Source organism: Leopardus geoffroyi, chromosome C1 (assembly GCF_018350155.1).
Source record: "Leopardus geoffroyi isolate Oge1 chromosome C1, O.geoffroyi_Oge1_pat1.0, whole genome shotgun sequence".
Classification (NCBI taxonomy): Eukaryota; Metazoa; Chordata; class Mammalia; order Carnivora; family Felidae; genus Leopardus; species Leopardus geoffroyi.
This window is the reverse complement of record NC_059328.1, coordinates 130476568-130494424: the sequence shown is the minus strand read 5'-3', so window position 1 is coordinate 130494424 and position 17857 is coordinate 130476568. Positions and strand designations below refer to the sequence as shown.

The following is a 17857-nucleotide window of genomic DNA, read 5'->3' as shown; positions in this document are numbered from 1 at the left end:
CCATTCCCAGAAACTGGAGCATTTGCTAACCCAGACGTAATGGCTTCATCCCATGTGCCTCTTTCAGTATTGCATTCCAGAGGGTGCATAATTGCTTTGGTGAAATATTGCAAAATGATCTTATAGAGTGATTAAAATATTTTCACAACTGTTGTCAAGGGAACAGTGTAAATAGATTTTTTCGTGTGATCAACTAGATAACCCTGAAGCTTAATGATGTGTCCCTGGCTTAGAGTAGGTTAGCATGAAATTTAATTTGTGGTAATCTGCCTCAGACCAATGGAGGACAAACTAACCTCTAACTGGGATTTACCCAGCTTCCAGCACATATAACTCAAGGGTGGCATCTCTAGAATGATGCCTCCCTCTGCAAGGAGGCAGAGGAGGCTGTGTTTTGCCATGAGAAATCATTCACCAAATTTTGTCAATTCTCCCTCTGTTATAACTCTCCCATTCACAGCTTCACCTTACCATCACTGTCACCTACTTGAGACGCTTGTCACTTTAACTGTGGGTGAGGAAATAGCCTGCATCTTGGTTTACCTACATCTCTCTGCAGTTCCTTTTATTCCACCAGATGAATCTTCCTAAAGTATGTATTTTGTTCATGAGATTTCTTACTGAAAAACACTCAGTGGCACTTTTAACCTGGCACTTGAAAACAACTACCTTTCCAGACTTCACATCAGCAAGTCAAGTTTTTAGCTGTTTTTCTCTAGCCTAAGTGTATAAGAACAGTCTACTCAAAATGTAAACATTTTAGCTGTTTCCAGGTCTTTCTCCCAGTGTGACACCCACCTTCTTTGCTTGCCTTTCTTCCCACCCATCCTAAAGGACAGCTAAAATTGTGCCTTAAAGCATTTCTAATTCCAGACTTGGCCAAGAGTAAATTTATCCTGGCTGCAACTGTTGTAAATCATTCTGTTTTAAGTATTCAGATCACAACAAGGCATTACTTCTACTACCTTCACCTTAACAAAATACATATATTTTAAGAGATTGGTCTTTGTGATTCCAGCAGAACACTAGAAGTTTGTTATCTATAGTGGGTGAAATAAATAAAGATCAAGGATGCTGTGTTGAAGGCAGAGATTTAATTAATGTTTTCAAAACGAAATTTGAAACACTCTTTTGGGAAGCATCAGTCAGCATTGGCTTTCCACATAGCCTCTTGAAGATTTGTCTTTGAGAAATGTGGCCAAAAAGAAAAAAAAATCTAGATACTCTGATTTGAAGAATCTCCAATGAAAGATGCTGGTTCAATCAATCTACAGCAAAGACTACAGTCAAATGCCCCACACATGGACACAAAACTTGGAGCTTTTTATGATCCTCTCTTAAGTATAATGAGACAGTAGCCTAGCAAACTCAAATAATAAAGACAAAGCCTAAACCAAAGAGCGAGAGGAAAACTTGGAGAAAATAGAAATATGAAAACAGAAGAAAGATTCACATACATATAATTCTTTTTATTGTCCTCAGAGATAAGAAAAAGGATACCATAAAAACAAATATTCAGAGAATAAATTGGAGTTTTTAGAAATCATAAGATAGGAGACACCTGGGTGGCTCAGTTGGTTAAACCTCCTACTCTTGATTTTGGCTCAGGTAATGATTTCACCGTTCATGAGATCAAGTCTTGCCTTGGGCTCTGCACTGATGGCACAGTGATGCTTTGGATTTAGATGCCTCCTTGCAGAGGGAGGCATCATTCTAGAGATGCCACCCTTGAGTTATATATGCTGGAAGCTGGGTAAATCCCAGTTAGAGGTTAGTTTGTCCTCCATTGGTCTGAGGCAGATTACCACAATTCAAATTTCATGCTAACCTACTCTAAGCCAGGGACACATCATGCGTTCTGTCTCTCCCAAAAAATAAAGTAATAAACATTAAAAAATAAAATATAAGATGAAGAAATTTAAAACTCCGAAGACTATTTGGGAGATAAATTCAAGGAACTGTGGGAGGGAGGGAGGGAAGAAGGAAGGAAGGAAAGGAAAGGAAAGGAAAGAAGGGAGGGAAGAAGGGAGGGACGGAAGAAGGAAGGAAGGGAGGGAGGGAAGAAGGAAGGAAGGGACGGAGGGAAGAAGGAAGGAAGGGAGGGAGGGGCGGAAGAAGGAAAGAAGAGAGGGAGGAAGATAAAAATGAAGGAAACCCATTAGTGGCCTCAAGACCTAATATCTGAATCACAGGAGTTTCATAAAGGGAAAAGATTGAAAACAGAGAGAATAAATTGTATCCAAAAAAGAATGAAGTTAATTCTGAAGAACTGAAGGGCTTGTGCTTATACAAGGGAAGGGACCGTCATAAAGGATACACAAATGCAGGCAGCACAAGAAAGGAAAACAGGCACAGAGAGTGCTGTCTCATCATTATAACATTTCACAACCAGCGGGCAAAGAAAAGATCCTCAAAGCTTCCAGGAATAAACATACATACCCTACACAAAGAATTGAGCAACATTGTTGCAAGAGGTCATCTGAATGACGTGACTGCAAATTGACCTGGGAGCTGAACACTGGTAATGGAAGTCTCCTCGCCACCCCCCACCCCATTCATCAGGCGTGCTTGGGGAGTGAGTTCGGCTTGCCTTCCCCATTCCCAGAGGCTGCTCCAAGGACACAGCCTGCAGATAGTGCTGTGGTCCTGAGACTCTGCGCGGTACTCGTGACTGAACCCAGTGAAGGCCTCTATATAGCCTTCTAAGATTTGGTAGGCGGGTGCAGAGATCTACCCCTCTCTAGCTAAAACCCCCAAGACAAGCCTCCCAAGTTAAGTTCCCTTTTGCTTATTAAAACTGCCGCCACCGATCTGGAGCGGCCTGCCTCTTTCTTGGTTCTCTTCCTGTCCTCCGTGTACACTCGGAGAACAGTGCAGAGGAAGGAGCTTGTGAACAAACAGAAACTAAAATACGCTGGAGGAGCAGCGTCCTTGAAATTCTGAGAGAAAATAATATCTAACTTAGGATTCTACATTCAGCAAAGCTAGCAGTAAATGGAAGGATGATATAAGGAGACGTTCGGGGATATGCAAAGTCTCAAAATTTACCTGGCGGGCATTTTTCTTCAGGACACGACTTCTGGAAAAATCCAGGAAACAGGAACGCAGGATACCAGAACAGCAGGGAATCCGATAAGGGGAGAGGAGACCCGCGGCAGAAGGCTGGTGGAGAGAGATCCCAGGACCACGGCGCTATACAAGGTAGGAGTGGAAACAGACCAGACTGGAGCAGGTTAAAAGGCTCAGGAAGCAGCTCTTCAGAAAATGAAAATGATAATATTGACGGTGTCTGAATATACTGAATGCTATTATACATCTGAGAGAGGATTGGGGAGTAAATTAGTCTACATAAATAAAAATAAATAAATAAACAGGGGCGCCTGGGTGGCTCAGTCTGTTAGGCATCTGACTCTGTTGGTTTCGGGTCAGGTCATGACCTCAGGGCTGGTGGGTTCCAGCCCCACCTCCAAGTCTGGGCTGGCAGTGTGGAGCCTGCTTGGAATTCTCCGGCTGTCTGCCCCTCTCCATGTGCACTCTCTGTCTCTCTCAAAGTGAATGAGTGAATGAATGAATGAATGAATGAATGAACAAACTTAAAAAAAACTAAACAAATAAAAAATAACAGAAGAAGACTGTTACTCCATACAAATAAAAGTTGATCAAGTTGGGAAAAGTCATCCTAATCAACTACAGAGCTCAGCTAGTGATCGTATTTACATAATCATAATAATGTAAATCCTGCATATTAGTGGAATTGTAATGATAATGGGAGTTTATTAAAGGTAATAGAAGACAGGTGCATGTATATGTGTGCAACGTTCACACATGTGTGTGTGAGCATTTGTGTGTGGCTGTGTAAGATGTGTGAGAAAATGTGCTAAAGCCTCTTCTTTAGTAGTGGGAAGTCAATAGGTAATGCTTACCACAGAAAAATTCAGAAGTTGATCATTTATTATTTTGAGACATAGATAAAAAGTTTTTTAAGTGTTTAAAGAATGGGACATATGGGAGATGTTTTGGGACATTGCCAGAATTTCTGTAGAATAAACCATGTTCATGTATAACTTGGATAAAAATCAAAACTAAGTTTAAAAATTCAATTAACGATGCACACATGCACACACACATGCACACACACCCATAGACACAGAAGAATGGAGAGCTTCCGAGGGCAGACTGGATTAATTCCGAGCATTAGAGCAGCTTGTCCCTACAGCGTTAGATCAATGCCATATCAATTTGAAGTTGGAAAATTCCCACAAACCTGCCTGGCCTGACTCCAGGGCAGAAATTGCTTACTAGCCCCAGGCCCTTGGCTGCCCTCCACATGGGCAGAGTACCTCACCCTCTAGGTCACAACACACTGGTGTAGAAAGATCAATTAATCTGTGTGTCTTAAAGAATTTGTTAATAAAATACATTAATTTGTGAATGATTTTCTTTTTTGTAAATTATTACAGATGCAAGTTTTTGCACATGTTTTTATTATATTATATTTCCTTAGGTGGTAGAAAAATGTGTGTACTGTAATTACACACATTATATACTATATACATATGTACATTGCACACTACATTACAGTCGTTATGGCAGAACATTGGCTTAAGCCGAAACTTATCTAATTAATGTTACTACCAAAACATGAGTAGTATGAAATATCATCCATCATGTGTGTTTTATCAACTTTGTTTTTAAAAAGTGAGTCTCTTTGATGTAATTAGATGCATCAGTGTATAACCGTGAACTTTATTTGTTGCAAATGACAGAAACTGCTAAAAATAACTTAAAGGAGGAAAAGATATATTAACTTTTGAAGTTTGGAAGTCAAGGAGTTATCCTTCAGGTATGGCTGGATCCAGGTGTATAGATTATATATCATTATGATTCTTTATCTATATATAGCAATGCCAATTCCAATTGATTGTTTTCTTTCCTAAAAGGGAAATATTTCTTCCATGAAGCTAAGATTGATGGCAGTTATATAATTCAGAGTTTCCTGACCTTAATTTAGCAACTCTAATAGGGGAAAAAAGGTTTTTTTTTTCATGTGCTCATGTATGAATTTAAGTAAAGAATTCTGATTGATATGTATGAGCAATATGCCTACCACCTGGACCAGTCACTCTTTCCTGGGAGACAAGTTTCAGTTATTGACCAAGCCTATATTATATAAAGTCCTATGGTATACTAAGATTGACAATTCCACCAAAATTACACATAATGGGAGTAGAGCATTTCTTTAAAGGAATGGATTATAATGTGCCCTCAATCCTATCATCCACTCCTCTACTGATGTATGCCTATCATCATATTATTAGAATTAAACACTTTGTTAAGGTTTTGATCTCTTTTAAAATATAAATATCACCAGGACAGGAACCTTTTTAAGCTATAGGCATATAAATCCTCTGTTCCAATCAAAGTGCTAAGAGCAAGTTTGACAGGTTGAAGGAGGAGCAGTGGGGATTTTTCATGGTCAAATTCTAAAGCAGAAGGAGAGACTACATGAAATTACTAGGAGTGAAGACACTTTAAATACTTTATTATTTTGCCTTGATTTCTGTTCTGCTTAGCTATGAATGCAAATGGTCCTCAATCCTAGGGGCTTAAAATGACAATAATTTTTCTCTTATCTCTTATGGGTATGAGGATTTATGGGTATCTACAGAATGATTCTCACTTGGCATCTGTCATCCAAGCATATGCAGATGGTCGTTGTGGCTGCAGTTCCTCAGAGCTCCTTCACTTACATACCTCGTACCTGTCCTGGAAGAGCTGGCAACAGGTCTACAACTCTCCGTGTAGCCTCCCCTACCCACCAGGCAGGGGCTTCCCTACAGTGTGCAAGGTAGTCAGGGTACTCACGCTTTTCACATGGCATCTGGCTTCTACCACAGTGTGTGATCCGAGAGGGCCAGGAGGAGCTACCACTTCTCTAAGAGGCCAGGTTGGGACCTGATTGGCATCACTTTTGCTATATTGTTCAAAGCAGTCCCAGACCAGCCATATTTAAGATGATTGACGAATAGATTTCACCCATTGATGGGAGAATGGTTGACACAGACCGGGATGGAAGGAGTTGATGGCTGCCATTTTGTAGATAAGCTGCTACAACTACTATGTTCTGGAATATTTTCTGTAAACAGCAAGGATGAAATTACTTTGTGCCCACCTAAAAGATGCAAACGACTATTGATTGTTCACTTTTAGCCCATTCTTCAATGCATCCTTTCACATTCTCTTTACTTCAGAGAGATAGATGTAAATTTTCATAACCAAAAGACAGAATTGTACAATACAGTAAAAAAATTGCATTTATTACAAATTTTAAAATAATGCAATTTTTGATGGGATTTTTGGGATTTTTTTTGTTTGCTTATTGATTTTATCACCCACCAAATGAGCAAAAGTTAAAAAGCATATTCAGAAGTGAAAGCATGATATGAAAGATATAGTTTCATATTTTATAGTTGGGAATATATCAGCAACATGACAACGTAATGATGAGTGGAAAGAATATAAATTAAAGTGCCAATTTTCTTTGTCACAATAACTCCCATTTTGGGAAATCTATCCTTAGCAAGTTACTTGATAAGTATGGAGAAGAACGAAAAAGTTTTCATATAAAAAAGTTATTGTTGCATCATTATTTATAGTAACAAAAGTTTAGACTAATTTAAGTGCCCAACAATGGAAATATGGATAATAACTTTGATACACCAACCTAAAGGAACTTACATCATCATAGAAAAATATATTTATAAATAATTTATAATATGGAAATATTTTTGCTTTCATTTTAAAAAAGAAAAAGAAAACAATACAAAATCATATATGGACAGCATAATCGCAGTATGCAATATGAATGAAAAGCTATGCCAACAGAAAAAAAGACAGAAACAAAACCTTCAAAAGATCAACAATGTTTAAATAGCTAGATGATTGACCTATGAGTAAATCATTTTCTTTTTCTGACCTTTTTTTCTTCTTATTTATTTATTGAGAGAGAGAGAGAGAGAGGGAGAAAAAGAGAATGAAAGCAGGGAGGAAGGGCAGAGGGAGAGAGACTCTCAAGCAGGCTCTGTACGGTCAAGGCAGAGCCCAATGTGGGGCTCAATCCCACCACCCTGGGACCATGACCTGAGCTGAAATCAAGAGTGGGATGCTCAACCAACTGAGCCAGCCAAGTGCCCCTCCAAATTTCTTAATGACACTTGATCTTAGCCAAAAGACTAAGAAGGATTTTTTTTACCTGCCAATCTGAATTTGAAAAGAAAGAGGTAGTGTGAAATTCTACCTTCCTCTCGACCAGGACCACAGATAAGGATATGGAAGAGCTGACTTTGGTAAGATTCTCACCCTTTATAGCTTCTGCCAGTTTTTTCAGAACCCTGTCTGTAGGCTCTCAAATGAGGGATCCCATCCTGGTCACCCAGGAACTATAGAGGAGGACAAAACTTACCCTCTTCCCTCAATGGTGAGTGCTTGGCTGAGACCCCTTTTTCTCCAGAACACCTAGTAAACAGCTTATCTAGGTTAAAGCTGCTGTGTGTGGGCACCTGGGGTGAACTCATTTGGTTAAGTGCCTGACTCTTGGTTTTCACTCAGGTCGTGATCTCACGGTTCGTGAGTTCTAGCCCCTCATTGGGCTCCACGCTGACAGCGCAGAGCCTGCTTGGGATTTGAGATTCTCTCTCTCTCCCTCTCTCTCTGACCTTCCCCTGCTCATGCTCTCTCTCTCTCTCTCTCTCTCTCTCTCTCTCAAAATAAATAAACTTAAAAAAAATTTGCGCTACTCTGTGACCACTGTAATTCAAGTTTATCTTTGGTGATGCTAACCTGCATGTGCAGCCTTAAAACATAATGCTGTTCACCTGAGGCTTCACAGTGGACCCAGACCCAGTGGACCCAGTCCATTTCCAAGTCAGATCCCGTCCAACACAGCAAGTTTCCAGACCCAGTCTGAAAAAAGAAATGTTCTGGTGAAGTCTGAAAGCCCAGAATGCAAACGCTGTAGAGGCAGGGTCTTACCCATCCTGGCATGAAAGCAGAAAACCCCAGGGGCTCAGCAGGCACCTTTGCCTGGTTGCTGTGGCTCCTGCCGGCCAGTGGGGCTCTGTTTGGGTTTCCTCTTCTGACATGAGAACTATTAAAAAATAAACTGGGACATTTTAAACATTTTGAGTTTATTTGGAACAACAACAACAAAAATCAACTCAAATCAGTGGTTAGGAACCTAAATTTCTGTCATGACAAATGTCATTCATGTTCTTTAAAGAATGTGTGCAGCTTTTCTCACTTTGATTTTCATGTAATCAGGCAGCCTCCAAGAAGACAGCACCATGGCAAATGAAAAGAGATCCTTTTCTCTAATCATTCCAACTGGGGGGAAAAAAAGTCCAGATGAAGATGTCGGGGCACTTGACCCAATGGGAAGCAGAGTCTTTCCCTCTATCCTGGACCTAAAGTAAAAAGTGGCCTTTCAATACTGAAGTGTAAAGCCATTGAACAGAAACTCCAGGCATTTGTTAAAAGTTAAAAGGCCCTGAGGAAAAGGAGACAGATGGGCTTTAAATCATCAAAACACTATTTCATAGGCTGATAGCAAATCATAAATGATTCTGGAGTCTGAAAATTTTGCTGCTTTATAGACCTTGGCTGTAATTTGAGCAGAACTTAGATGAATTTCCACTGAAAGTTCAGACTCTAAAATGTTTATGAACATGTCCCAATTCAATTCAAAAAGCATTTATTAGATAGCATGAAAACATTTTGTAAACCTGGTGTGTTAGACAGACATGAGGAATATATAATAAACCCTCACTGTGGCTGCAAGCTCTGCCCAAGCTACCAAGGCAGGCAGAGGTCATCCAGAGAGACAGGAGTGTCCCCATAACCTAGTGCAACCAAAATATGGCAGTGGGGTGCTTTCACCCCTCTGAGAAATGAGGGTAGAAATAGTGTAAGCATAATACATTGTGCCTTTAGTTGTGAAAAGCAAAGCATTGGCCATGTCCCGAAAGAAGGTGATATTTTCTGCTTAAAGAAGAGAAGCAGAGATTCAGTCCCATGTTTTCACAACAAGGACGAAAGTTTTCCCTGTTTTCTTTAGCACCTTAAAATGAAGTAAAGCTAGGTTTTTTGCAATTTGCCTTCTCAATTTTCTGATGAAAAATTATGTGCTAAACTATAACACATAGTCTCTTGGTAGGATATATTCCAGGTCTTAAAGCAGGCATTTAAGTGCTGTACCTATCAATGTTTGAGTGTATTGGGGGTGACTGGTGGCCACTGTCCATAGGGACAGAGTCCCACTCACTCCCACAGGGCAGAGCTGATGTTACACTCAAGACCCATGTATTTTGTAGGGCCCAGTATAAAATAAAATGTGGAGTCTCTTGTTTTAAAAAACTATTAAGAATTTCAAGGTAAGAGCACTAAATGAAGCATTTGACCCTTCTGATCATGGAGCCCTTCTTAGCATGAGACTCATTTGAGTCAGGGGCCCGTATGACAGCATGGCTCACATGCCCATGAAGTTGGCTCTCATGACATCTATCCTTCCAGGCTTGCGTTCCATATTCTTTCTTCTTTCGACTCTCTATATTCACACCTTAGGCTAGCCCTCAGCACATTTGTAACTAGTGATTTCTGTTTCTAGCTCTCTTCCCCCTCTCGCACTCCTTCCCATGACTCCCACAAGTCAGTGGTGCTCTGTTATTGCCTGATTCCTGCAGTCTTCCTTTGTGACATCCCATACAGGCTTGACTCTTCAAAGATCCCTACTTAATAAACTTTTTTCCTTAAAACTTAGCCAAGTTGTACTCCATTTTTTCACAGTAGGAAAAAAAAAACGGTTGATCATGCCAATGAAGATGTCTCCCAGAATATATACATTTACCCAAAATCACAGCATGTACAGAACTTAATGTGAGTAGACAAAGATGGCAGAAGTGCTGGTTCTCCCAAAGATCAGTTGGGAGGATTCTTACGAATAAGGGATTTGATTACCCCTAATCGTACCTCCATCTATGGCCATAAATAACCACATTTAACCATGCCACTGGTCTCTTCTCTTAAATGGCCTTCTGCGATGAGCACAAACAGGGAGATAAGCACAGAGACCATTTAATTGTCCCCAGGCAATTAAATGATGAGCCACTTTGTTGCAAAGATGATTCATTCCAACAGAATTGAATTCTCTGATTTCTCAATAAATATTCATTGAGCACCTATTTTTCACATTAGCCATTACTTTAAAAAATATGCACAAGATAATAGTCAGCCCAAATAGTATCTAGACGTGGTTTACCACACCAGTTGTCTCAGGTCAAGTACCTTAGAAGCAGATTCTGAGATGGTGTTCTTTTTCTTTCTTTCTTCTTTTTTTTTTTTTTTTTTCAGTATCATTGATACACAATGTTACATTTGTTTCAGGTGTACATCTTAGTGATTTGACAAGTTCATACATTATATTATGCTCACACAAGTCTAGCTGCCATCTGTGCCGTTACATCGTTAACATCGCTAATACAATATCTTTGTATTCCCTGTGTTTCGCTTTGTAGTCTTGTGAATCCCTCATTCCATAACTGGAGGCCTGTATCTCCCACCCCCCTTCACCCATTTTGCCCAGCCCCCCACTCCCTTCCCCTGTGGCAACTATCAGTTTATTTTCTGTATTTATAGTTCTGATTCTGTTTTTTTGTTTCTTTATTCATTTTTTTTTAGATTCCACTTATGAGTGCAATCATATGGTTTTTGTCTTTCTTAGTCTGACTTACTTCACTTGGCATAATATCCTCTAGGTCCATACATGTTGTCGCAAATGGTACAATCTCATCCTTTTTGAAGACTATGTAATTTTCCTGTGTGTGTGTGTCTGTGTGTGTGTGTGTGTGTGCGTGTATGATTTTCCTTATCCATTTGCCTGTTGATGGACACTTAGGTTGCTTCAATGTCTTGGCTATTGTAAATAATGCTGCAGTGAACATAAGGGTGCATATATCTTTCTGAATTAGTGTTTTTGTTTTTCCTGGTAAGTACCCAATTGTGAAATTATTGGATCATATGGTATTTCTATTTTTAATTTTTTGAGTAACCTCCATACTGTTTTCTACAGTGGCTGCACCAGTTTGCATTCCCACCAACAGTGCATGGGGGTTCCTTTTTCTCCACATCCTCACCAACACTTGTTTCTTGTCTTGATTTGACATTCTAACAGGTGAGAGGTGATATATCTCATTGTAGTTTTGATTTGCATTTCTCTGATGATTAATGATGTTGAGCATCTTTTCATGTGTCTGTTAGCCATCTGTCTTGTTTGGAGAAATGTCTATTCAGGTCCTCTGCCCATTTTTTAATTGGATTGTTTGTTTTTTGGTATTGAGTTGTATAAGTTCTTCATATATTTTGGATATTAACACTTTGTTGGATATATCATTTGCAAATATTTTCTCCCATCCAGTGGTTTGTCTCTTAGTTTTGTTGATGGTTTCCTTTTCTGTGCAAAACCTTTTTATTTTGATGTAGTCCCAATAGTTGATTTTTTATTTTATTTCACTCATTTTAGAAGACATATCCAGAAAAATGTTGCTATGTCTGATGTCACAGAAATTATTGCCTGTGCTTTCTTCCATGATTTTTGCGGTTTCAGGTCTTATGGTTATGTCTTTAATTCATTTTGAGTTTATTTTTGTGTATGATGTGAGAAACTGGTCCACTTTCATTCTTTTACATGTAGCTGTCCAGTTTTCCCACTACTATTTATTGAAAAGACTATCTTTTCCCCATTGTATATTCTTTCCTCCTTCATCATCATTTCTTTCATCAGTGTGTTTTATATTTTTCAGAGTACAGATCTTTCACCTCTTTGGTTAAGTTTATTCTTAGTTATTTTATTCTTTTTGGTGAAATTTTAAATGGTGCTATTTTTTAAACTTCTCTTTCTACAAATTTTTTGTTAGTGTATAGAAATGCTACTGATTTCTTGGTATTAATTTTATATCCTGCCACTTTACTCAATTCATTACTTCTAATGAATGGAATAGTGGAGTCTTTAGGATGTTCTATATATATAGTATCATGTTACCTGCAAATAGTGACAGTTCAACTTTTTCTTTACCGATATGGATGCCTCTTCTTTTTTTGCCCAGTTGCTATGGCTAGGGCATCTAGTATTATGTCGAATAAAAGTGGCAAGAGTAGGCATCCTTAAGGTCATCTTGACCTTAGAGGGAAAGCTGTCAGTTGTTCACTTTTGAGTATGATGTTGGCTGTTCATATATGGCCTTTATTATATTAAGGTATGTTACCTTTAACCCCATTTTCTTGAGAGTTTTTATCATGAATGGATGATAAGTCTTATCAGACTGGGTTTTATTGATGTGGTATATGAGATTGATTGACTCATGAATATTGAACCAGCCTTGCACTTGGGAATAAATCCCACCTAGTTGTGGTGAATGATCTTTTTAATGCATTGTTGTATGCAGTTTGCTACATTATATTATTTATAATATATTTAATATTATTATATTAATATAATTATTAATATTTTGTTAAGGATTTTTACATCAATTTTCAACAGAGATATTGGCCTATAATATTCTTTTTTTGTGTGGTGTCTTTATATGGTTTCAGTATCAGGGTAATCCTGGCTTCATGGAATGTATTTGGAAGTTTTCCTTATTCTATTGTTTGGAATTGTTTAGGAGAATAGATATTATCTCTTCTTTAAATGTCTGGTAGAATTCACTTGTGAATCCATCTGGTCCTTGATTTTAATTTTTTGGCAGTGTTTTTATTACCAATTCCATTTTGTTATTTGTAAACAGTCTGTTTAGATTTTCTGTTTCTTCCTGGTTCAGTTTTGGAAGATTTTATGCTTCTAGAAATTTACTCATTTCTTCTAAGTTGTCCGGTGTTTTGACATATAATTTTTCATAGCATTGTCTTACAATCCTTTGTATTTCTATGGTGTCAGTTGCTAATTCTCCTCTCTTGTTTCTGATTTTAATTATTTGTGTCTTTTCTCTTTTTTAATTGACAAGTTTGACAAAAGGTTTGTCGATTTCATTTATCTTTTCAAAGAACCAGTTCTTGATTTCAATGATTTTTAATTTTTTTAGTCTCCATATTATTTATTTCTGTTCTGACTTTTATTATTTTGTTTCTTCTATTCACCTTGGGCTTTGTTTGTTCTTCTTTTTCTAGTTCGTTTAGGCATTAGGTTAGATTATTTATTTGAGTTTTCTCTTTTTTCTTGAAATAGGCTATATTGCTATATACTTCTCTCTCAGAACTAACTTTCACTATATCCTAAAGATTGTGGACTTTTGTGTTTTCATTTTCATTTGTCTCCATGTATTTTTTGTTATGCTTTGATTGCTTTATTGACCCACTGGCTGTTAATAGCATGTTATTTAGTCTCCATTTATTTGTGTTTTTCTGGGTTTTTTTTTTCTTGTGATATATTTCTAGCTTCATACCGTTGTTATAGGGAAGGATGCATTGTATGATTTAAATCATCTTAAATTTATTGAGGCTTGTTTTATGGCCTAATATGTGATCTATTCTGGAGAATGTCCCATGTGCACTTGAAAAGAATGTATATCTTGTTGTTTTTGAATGGAATGTTCTATACAGATCTGTTATGTCTATCTGGCCCAATGTGTCATTCAAAGACACTGTTTATTTATTGATTTTCTTTCTTTCTTTCTTAATGTTTATTTATTTTATTTTGAGGAGAGAGAGTGGGGGAGGGGTATAGAGAGGAGGATAAAAACAATCCCAAGCAGGTTGCCTGCTGTCAACACAGAGTCTGACACAGGGCTTCAACTCACAAATCATGAGATCATTACCTGAGCCAAAATCAAGAGTCTGATGCTTAACTGACTAAACCACTGAGGCACCCCTCATTATTAATTTATCCATTGATGTAAGTTCAGTGTATGAGTTCCCTACCATTATTGTATTCCATCAGTTTCTTTATTTATGTCCAGTAATATTTACTGTATGTATTTAGGTGTTCCAGTGTTAGATACATAGGTATTTAAATTACTATATGCTCTTGTTGGACCTATCCTTTCTCATTCTGTAATACCCTTCTTTGTCTCTTATTACAGTCTATGTTTGAAAGTCTATTTTGTCTGATATAAATATTGCTACTCTAGCTTTTTTTCACTTCATTTGTTTGGTAAATATTTTTCCATCCCTTCACTTTTAGTCTGTATGCATCTTTAGGTCTGAAGTCAGCCTCTTGGAGGCAGTATATAGATGATTTTTGTTTCTTTTTAAAAATTTTTTTAATGCTTTATTTATTTTTGAGACAGAGAGAGACAGAGCGTGAGCAAGGGAGGGGCAGAGAGAGAGCGAGACACAGAATCTGAAGCAGGCTCCAAGTTGTCAGCACAGAGCCCGACGTGGGGCTCTGCCTCATGAACTATGAGATCATGAACTGAGCTGAAGTCAGATGCTTAACCAACTGAGCCACCCAGGCACCCCACGATCATTACTTTAAATTCTTTATCAGGCATATTGCTTGCTTATCTCTGTTTCATTTATTTCTTTTTCTGAGGTTTTCTCATGTTTTTTGTTTTTGTTTTTGTTTTTGTTTTTGTTTTTGTTTTTGCATATTCCTCTGTTTCCTCATTTTGCCTGACTTTCTGTTTTATTTTTGTGGATTAAGTGAAACAGCTACTTCTCCTAAAGTTGAAGGAGTGGTCTTGCATATGGTATCCCCTATGCAGACTGTGTGTGCTTGGTGACTTTAGCTGGCTGGCTGGAGCTGTAGCTATACATGCTAGTTACTCTTTTAAACCAGGGCTTTTTATAGAAAAAATAAAGAAAAAAATAATAAAATTTTTAAAAAGAAAAGAACAGAGAAAAAAAGAAGAAAAGAAAAAAGAACACGAAAAAAAGAACAAAACCAAAAGAAAAAATAAAGATAAGACAAGACAAAATTTTAAAGTTAAACACACACACACACACACACACACACACACAACTATGGCTTGTTTTCTGTGACCCAGCACCACAAGGAGGCTGGTGTGGTCTTGTGGACCCTCCGCTCCCTGAGGTCACAAGTTCATTGTGAGCCAGATCTTGCTCCAGTCTGGACCTTTAGGGTGGAGGGGGAAAGAATGTTCCCACAGTTGTTTGAAACCATGGCTTTTTTCCATATGCCAGTGTAATTGGGGCTGCTGTGGGCTTGAGGACTCTGGGCTTGTTGAGATTGCAAGTTCCCTGTGACTGCCAAACCCACTAGTTATGGTGTCTGGATGCACTGTTGGGACCCACCAATTATGGTGTCTCAAGCTACCCCTTATGGCTTCCAGACCCTGCTCTGGTCTGGGCTTTTAAGGTGGAAGGGGGGAGAGCCTTACCACAGTTCCTCAGCCCTTTTTGTTTTCTGTGTCCCAACACTACTGGGTCTGGTATGAGCTTGTAGTTCCTGGGCTTGCTGAGGTCACCAGCTATCTGTGACAATCTGACTCACCTGGACTCAGGATCCATGAATCATGGGGTCTGAACCTGCCTCTTATGGCAGCCAGACCCTGTTCCAATCCGGGTTTTTGAGGTGGAAGGAGAGTGCTCCTACAATTCCCTGGCCTTTTTAAACCATGGCATTTTTCTGTATCTGCATGTGACTAGGGCTAGTATGGATTTGTGGAGCCTGGGCTCCCCAGCTCACTGAAACAACCGGATCCACCAGTTATGGCGTCCAGACCCTGCTCCAGTCTAGGCTTGTAAGGTGGGGTGGGAACTTAAACCCTGTTGATCTCCAGTCCCTCAGACCTGAAGAGATTTCCCTCAGCTCCCCTGCCACTTGGCAGAGTTCTAGTGTTCTCTCTTTTATATGCTAACTGCTCTTTTAAGTTGCAACACTAATTTTTATGTGCCGAAGAATAGGAATCTGTTTCCGGTCCCTCACTACTATCCCTCCTCACTGCCCTTGGCAGCCTATGGAGAGGAAGTTCCCTTTGTTACCATGTCTCCGTCTATCTTTTTTGCTCTTCTCTTGCTGTTCTCTCTATGGTTGTTCAGTAGCTGTTCAGTCAACCCTCAGTTCTTCAGGAGGAATTGTTCTATTAATAGGTGTAATTTGGTGTGCTCTGTAGAAGTGAGTTCAGGGTCCTACACTGCCATCTTGAACTGGACCATCTGAGATGCTGTTTTAACAGGTAGTTCACTCACTACGGAAGGCCCTTGAGATCTCACTGAAGGGAGAAAGGAGAAGAAAGAGGAATTAGACAGAAGGAGAAATAAAGCTGCAATTCAAGAAAAATGTCAACTTTAGCCAATCCCGTGGGGTCTCTGGTACTAGAACTCCCACTCAGAGAAATCCCAAGTAGGAGCTAAAAGGCCAGACATTTATACTCCATCAGTCACTGTGTGCAGTCCTACTAAGGGATGGCTCTTTTCAACTGAGACAATACCCAAAGAAGCTAACAGTCACATCCACTACACCAGTTGTTAAAACATTGAAATACTCTATGCTTAGGGTTAATCAACCACTGTTCTGCTGCCTGGGCCACCTCAGCATCTTCTGGCCTCCAAAACTGATCTAACCTTATAACTAGTGTCTGTTCTGACTGATCAGTGCTCATGCTATACCAATTATCAAACGTTTTGGTTTGGGGTTGTTTTTTTTTTTCAATAAATCTTTTTGTTTGAGAGACAAATGAGAAGCATAAAATGAGGAAAGAGGTGAGCAGCTCTGGAAATACATTGAATCTAAAATATGTTGAATTCAAATTGTGGGAAATCCAAGTTTCCCAGTTCAATTTTAGATGATGAACTCAAAATTTAATTCTCTTTTTTCAATTCAGTTTCATTGATTACATGAAGTGCTCTGCCTTTCTGTCTTAGTTAGAAAGATTGCTTAATTTAATTTGGGTCTACTGACCAAAAGACTACTGATGGGTATTTGAATTCATAACGCACAGTGACAATCAGGTTATAGGGATTTTCTCTAGAGTATTACAAGATAGATTCATTAAATAGCATTCAAAACATTTCATTAAACAAGAATTTCTGAATCACAACTAATTTTAAAATTTACATAAAATATTTCAGAAGATTTCCAAGGTCAAATATACATTTCATGATTAACTCTGGAGCTGAGGTTAGAAACCAGGTATCACTATAAGGTTGCCTTATCTCTATGAAAGAAATATTTAGGAAGAGCAGGTCAGAGATGAACATGAGACAAAAAGCTCTAAACACTTTATTGTCTCATTGGCAGACCCCATCACCTCAACTGCATTATTCATTCATTTTCAAATTCAATGCAGAGGCTTTCTGTAAATCAGGGAGAAATACAGAGCCTGGAACAGTTTAAGGCATTATTTCCAAATGGTGGTCCAATGAGCTTTAGGAAATATGCAAGATGCTCAGGGGAGTTCAGAGGGACAGAGGTGCTTCCCAGTGGGCTCCAAGCCTCCATTTCAAGCAGAAATGCTCTCCTGTATTTAGTTTTTAGAGAGAGACCTCTTACAAAATATTTACCTAAAATAAAACAAAGTAGATTCTATGGTTTAAAAAATAAAAAAGGTTTGCAGACAATTGTCATAAAGTGGCTTAAATTATAATTAGAATAAAAATTACAAATACATGTCATTTTAAGACAACTAAATGTATGTAAGTTAGATGAATTGAGAATTTGTAAATTCATCATTTATGGCAATTCAATCTTAAATTATGACCACATTGCCTTTTTCACTATATGGCGGGGGGGGGGGGCGGGGGGGGGGAATAGGTCAACACAGAAAAGTTCTGACTAGTCAAGAAGGAAGTTTCAAGAGAGTGACCCAATTTCAAGCTGACTTTACATACAGTTTGATATTTATAAGTG

At 38.5% G+C, this 17857-nt stretch overlaps 1 long non-coding RNA gene across 1 annotated transcript in view; it reads left to right on the top strand.

Moving 5' to 3' along the window:
* Window positions 1–2177: 2177 nt before the first annotated feature.
* The window catches only part of LOC123598871, a 42430-nt gene continuing 26750 nt past the window's right edge, over window positions 2178–17857 (top strand). Inside the window, exons 1-2 of the long non-coding RNA XR_006712834.1 lie at window positions 2178–2771; window positions 3070–3201. This is a non-coding gene — a long non-coding RNA (uncharacterized LOC123598871). The remainder of the gene's footprint in view (window positions 2772–3069; window positions 3202–17857) is intronic.